We start from the raw sequence: 6,702 nt of genomic DNA, 5'->3' as shown, positions 1-6,702 counted from the left end.
GCTGTCCTGCGATCCATTCTTGGATCACTCTTGTACCCCTTGACTGACTCATGGTAAAGCACACTTCAGGTGCGGTACACAGCATAGCATACTGTAGAGCCTATGTCTTAAGCATAGGGGACGACCTTCGTTCCTTTCTCTCTATTCTGCTATGGTCGAGCTTTAAGTCTTAACTTCATACCTTACAACTCAGGCAAGAACTCCTTCTTTGACTGATCCATCTTGAACACCTTCAAGATCACGTCAAGGCATGTGCTCATTTGAAAGTACTATTAAGCGTTTTGACCTATCCTTATAGATCTTGATGCTCAATGTTCAAGTAGCTTAATCCAGGTTTTCCATTGAAAACACTTTCCAAATAACCCTATATGCTTTCCAGAAATTCTATGTCATTTCTGATCATTAATATGTCAACAACATATATTCATCAGAAATTCTATAGTGCTCCCACTCACTTCTTTGGAAATACAAGTTTCTCATAAACTTTGTATACACCCAAAATCTTTGATCATCATCAAAGCATACATTCCAACTCCGAGATGCTCACTCCAGTCCTCAGAAGGATTGCTGGAGCTTTGCATACTTATTAGCATATTTCAGGATAGACAAAACCTTCCGGTTGTATCACATACAACCTTTCCTCAAGAATCGTCGAGGAAACAATGTTTTGACATCCTATCTGCAAGATTTCATAAATAATGCAGTAATTGCTAATATAATTCCAACAGACTCTTAGCATCATTATGAGTGAGAAAGTCTCACTGCACTCAACTCCTTGAACTTGTTGGGAAACTTCTTAACGACAAGTCGAGCTTTCTTCAATGGTGACACTTACCATCATTGTCTGTCTTCCTTTCAAAATCCATCTGTACTCAACAGCCTTACGACCATCAAGTAGTTCTTCCAAAGTCTACACTTTGTTTTCATATATGGATCCTCTCTCGGATTACATGGCCTCGAGCCATTTATCGGAATCCGGGCCCACCATCGCTTCTCCATAGCTCGTAGGTTCATTGTTGTCTAGCAACATGACTTCCAAGACAGGATTACTGTACCACTCTGAAGTAGTACGTATCCTTGTCACCCTACGAGGTTTGGGAGTGACTTGATCTGAAGTTTCATGATCACTATCATAAGCTTCTACTTCAATTGGTGTAGGTGCCACAGGAACAACTTCCTGTGCCCTGCTACACACTGGTTGAAGTGATGGTTCAATAACCTCATCAAGTCTCCACCATCCTCCCACTCAATTCTTTCGAGAGAAACCTTTCCTCGAGAAAGGACCCAATTCTAGAAACAATTCATATTGCCTTCGGATCTGAATTAGGAGGTATACCCAACTGTTTTGGGTGTCCTATGAAGATGTACTTTATCCGCTTTGGGTTCGAGCTTAATCCTGAAACTTTTTCACATAAGCGTCGTAGCCCCAAACCTTTAAGAAACGACAACTTAGGTTTCTCTAAACCATAATTCATACGGTGTCATCTCATCGGAATTACGTGGTGCCCTATTTAAAGTGAATGTGGTTGTCTTTAATGCCTAACCCATAAACTATCGTGGCAGTTCGATAAGAGACATCATGGTATGCATCATATCCGATAGGGTGCAACTATGATGTTCGGACACACCATCACACTATGGTGTTCCAGGCGGTATTAATTGTGAAACAATTTCCACAATGTCTTAATTGTGTGCCAAAACTCGTAACTCAGATACTCATCTCTATGATCATATCATAGACATTTTATCCTCTTCTCACAATGATCTTCTACTTCACTCTGAAATTACTTGAACCATTCAATAATTCAGACTTGTGTTTCATCAAGTAAATATTCTCAACATCTACTCGAATCATCTGTGAAGTAAGAACATAACGATATTCACTGCATGCCTCAGCACTCATTGGACTGCACACATCAAAATGTGTTGCTTCCAACAAGTTGCTATCTTGTTCCATCTTACTGAAAATGAGGCTTTTCAGTCATCTTGCCCATGTGGTATGATTTGCATGTCCCAAGTGATTCAAAATCAAGTGAGTCAAAACGGTCCATTTGCATGGAGTTTCTTCATGCATATACACCAATAGACATGGTTCGCATGTCTCAAACTTTTCAAAAACGAGTGAGCCCAAAGATCCATCAATATGGAGCTTCTTCATGCGTTTTATACCGACATGACTTACGTGGCAGTGCCACAAGTAGGTGGTACTATCATTACTATCTTTTGGCATGAACATGTGTATCACTACGATCGAGATTTAATAAACCATTCATTTTAGGTGTAAGACCATTGAAGGTATTATTCAAATAAACAGAGTAACCATTATTCTCCTTAAATGAATAACCGTATTGCGATAGACGTAATCCAATCATGTCTATGCTCAACGCAAACACCAAATAACAATTATTTAGGTTTAACACCAATCTCTTTGGTAGAGGGAGCGTGCGATGCTTGATCATATCAAGCTTGGAAAAACTTCCAACACATATCGTCAGCTCACCTTTAGCTAGTCTCCGTTTCATTCCGTAGCCTTTATTTCGAGTTACTAACACTTAGCAACCGAACCGGTATCTAATACCCTGGTGCTACTAGGAGTACTAGCAAAGTACACATTAACACAATGTATATCCAATATACTTCTATCGACCTTGCCAGCCTTCTTATCTACCAAGTATCTAGGGTAATTCTGCTCTAGTGGTTGTTCCCCTTATTACAGAAGCACTTAGTCTCGGGTTTGGGTTTTACCTTGGGTTTCTTCACTAGAGCAGCAGCTGATTTGCCGTTTCATGAAGTATCCCTTCTTGCCCTTGCCCTTCTTGAAACTAGTGGTTTCACCAACCATCAACAATTGATGCTCCTTTTTGATTCCTACTTTCGCGGTGTCAAACATCGCGAATACCTCAAGGATCATCATATCTATCCCTGATATGTTATAGTTCATCACGAAGCTCTAACAGCTTGGTGGCAATGACTTTGGAGAACCATCACTGTCTTATCTGGAAGATCAACTCCCACTCGATTCAAATGATTGTTGTACTCAGACAATCTGAGCACAAGCTCAACAATTGAGCTTTTCTCCTTAGTTTGCAGGTTAAGAAAGTCATCGGAGGTCTTATACCTCTTGACATGGGCACGAGCCTGAAATCCCAATTTCAGCCCTCAAAACATCTCATATGTTTCGCGATGTTTCAAAAACGTCTTTGGTGCCTCAACTCTAAACCGTTTAACTGAACTATCACATAGTTATCAAAACGTGTATGTCAGATGTTCGCAACAACCACAGACAACGTTCGAGGTTCAGCACACTGAGCGGTGCATTAAGGACATAAGCTTTCTACTGTCCGCATAATCGCTACTATCAACTTTCAACTATATTTTCTCTAGGAACATATCTAAACAGTAGAACTATAGCGTGAGCTACGACATAATTTGCAAAAACCTTTTGACTATGTTCAGGATAATTAAGTTCATCTATGAACTCCCACTCAGATAGACATCCCTCTAGTCATCTAAGTGATTACATGATCCGAGTCAAACTAGGCCGTGTCCGATCATCACGTGAGACGGACTAGTCATCATCGATGAACATCTTCATGTTGATCGTATCTTCTATACGACTCATGCTCGACCTTTCGGTCTCCGTGTTCTGAGGCCATGTCTGTACATGCTAGGCTCGTCAAGTTAACCCTAAGTGTTTCGCGTGTGTTCCGAGGCCATGTCTGTACATGCTAGGCTCGTCAACACCCGTTGTATTTGAACGTCTGAATAAAACACCCGATCATCACGTGATGTTTTGAAACAGCGAACTGTCGCAACGGTGCACAGTTAGGGGAGAACACTTCTTGAAATTGTTGTAAGGGATCATCTTATTTACTACCGTCGTTCTAAGCAAATAAGATGTATAAACATGATAAACATCACATGCAATCAAATAGTGACATGATATGGCCATCATCACTTTGCTCCTTTTGATCTCCATCTTCGGGGCTTCATGATCATCATCGTCACCGGCATGACACCATGATCTCCATCATCATGATCTCCATCATCGTGTCTTCATGAAGTTGCCTCGCCAACTATTACTTCTACTACTATGGCTAACGGTTAGCAATAAAGTAAAGTAATTACATGACGTTTAAGTTGACACGCAGGTCACAAATAAATAAAGACAACTCCTATGGCTCCTGCCGGTTGTCATACTCATCGACATGCAAGTCGTGATTCCTATTACAAGAACATGATCAATCTCATACATCACATATATCATTCATCACATCCTTTTTGGCCATATCACATCACAAAGCATACCCTGCAAAAACAAGTTAGACGTCCTCTAATTGTTGTTTGCATGTTTTACGTGGCTGCTATGGGTTTCTAGCAAGAACGTTTCTTACCTACGCATGAACCACAACGTGATATGCCAATTGCTATTTACCCTTCATAAGGACCCTTTTCATCGAATCCGATCCGACTAAAGTGGGAGAGACAGACACCCGCCAGCCACCTTATGCAACTAGTGCATGTTTGTCGGTGGAACCGGTCTCACGTAAGCGTACGTGTAAGGTTGGTCCGGGCCGCTTCATCCCACGATGCCGCCGAATCAAGATAAGACTAGTAACGGCAAGCATATTGAACAATATCGACGCCCACAACTACTTTGTGTTCTACTCATGCAAAGAATCTACGCAATAGACCTAGCTCATGATGCCACTGTTGGGGAACGTAGCAGAAATTCAAAAAAATTCCTACGTAACACCAAGATCTATCTATGGAGAGACCAGCAACGAGTAGAAAGGGGAGTGCATCTACATACCCTTGTAGATCGCTAAGCGGAAGCGTTCAAGTGAACGGGGTTGATGGAGTCGTACTCGTCGTGATTCAGATCACCGATGATCCTAGTGCCGAACGGACAGCACCTCCGCGTTCAACACACGTACAGCTCGACGATGTCTCCCACGCCTTGATCCAGCAAGGAGAGAGGGAGAGGTTGAGGAAGACTCCATCCAGCAGCAGCACAACGGCGTGGTGGTGATGGAGGAGCGTGGCAATCCTGCAGGGCTTCGCCAAGCACCTACGGGAGAGGAGGAGGTGTCACGGGAGGGAGGGAGGCGCCAAGGGCTCAGGTATGGATGCCCTTAACTTCGTACCTTACAACTCAGGCAAGAACTCCTTTTTTGACTGATCCATCTTGAACACCTTCAAGATCACGTCAAGGCATGTGCTCATTTGAAAGTACCATTAAGCGTTTTGATCTATCCTTATAGATCTTGATGCTCAATGTTCAAGTAGCTTAATCCAGGTTTTCCATTGAAAACACTTTCCAAATAACCCTATATGCTTTCCAGAAATTCTACGTCATTTCTGATCATTAATATGTCAACAACATATACTCATCAGAAATTCTATAGTGCTCCCACTCACTTCTTTGGAAATACAAGTTTCTCATAAACTTTGTATACACCCAAAATCTTTGATCATCATCAAGCATACATTCCAACTCCGAGATGCTCACTCCAGTCCTCAGAAGGATTGCTGGAGCTTTGCATACTTATTAGCATATTTCAGGATAGACAAAACCTTCCGGTTGTATCACATACAACCTTTCCTCAAGAATCATCGAGGAAACAATGTTTTGACATCCTATCTGCAAGATTTCATAAATAATGCAGTAATTGCTAATATAATTCCAACAGACTCTTAGCATCGCTACGAGTGAGAAAGTCTCATCGTAGTCAACTCCTTGAACTTGTCGAAAAACATCTTAACGACAAGTCGAGCTTTCTCAATGGTGACACTTACCATCATTGTCTGTCTTCCTTTCAAAATCCATATGTACCTAACAGCCTTACGACCATCAAGTAGTTCTTCCAAAGTCTACACTTTGTTTTCATACATGGATCCTCTCTCGGGTTTTATGGCCTTGAGCCATTTATCGGAATCCGGGCCCACCATCGCTTCTCCATAGCTCGTAGGTTCATTGTTGTCCAGCAACATGACTTCCAAGACAGGATTACTGTACCACTCTAAAGTAGTACGTATCCTTGTCACCCTACGAGGTTCGGTAGTGACTTGATCCGAAACTTCATGATCACTATCATAAGCTTCCACTTCAATTGGTGTATGTGCCACAGGAACAACTTCCTGTGCCCTGCTACACACTTGTTGAAGTGACGGTACAATAACCTCATCAAGTCTCCACCATCCTCCCACTCAACTCTTTCGAGAGAAACTTTTCTTCGAGAAAGGACCCGATTCTAGAAACAATCCATATTGCTTTCGGATCTGAATTAGGAGGTATACCCAACTGTTTTGGGTGTCTTATGAAGATGCATTTCATCCGCTTTGGGTTCGAGCTTATCAACCTGAAACTTTTTCATATAAGCGTCGCAGCCCCAAACTTTTAAGAAACGACAACTTAGGTTTCTCTAAACCATAATTCATACGGTGTCATCTCATCGGAATTATGCGGTGCCCTATTTAAAGTGAATGTGGTTGTCTCTAATGCCTAACCCATGAACGATAGTGGTAACTCGATAAGAGACATCATGGTATGCACCATATCCAATAGGGTGCAACTATGACGTTTGGACACACCATCACACTATGGTGTTCCAGGATGTATTAGTTGTGAAACTATTTCCACAATGTCTTAATTCTGTGCCAAACTCGTAATTCAGATATTCATCTCTATGATCATATCAT

Source organism: Triticum aestivum, chromosome 4B (genome assembly GCF_018294505.1).
Source record: "Triticum aestivum cultivar Chinese Spring chromosome 4B, IWGSC CS RefSeq v2.1, whole genome shotgun sequence".
In the NCBI taxonomy this organism is placed as follows: Eukaryota; Viridiplantae; Streptophyta; class Magnoliopsida; order Poales; family Poaceae; genus Triticum; species Triticum aestivum.
The sequence above is the reverse complement of the archived record's forward strand: the minus strand, read 5'-3'. Positions refer to the sequence as shown.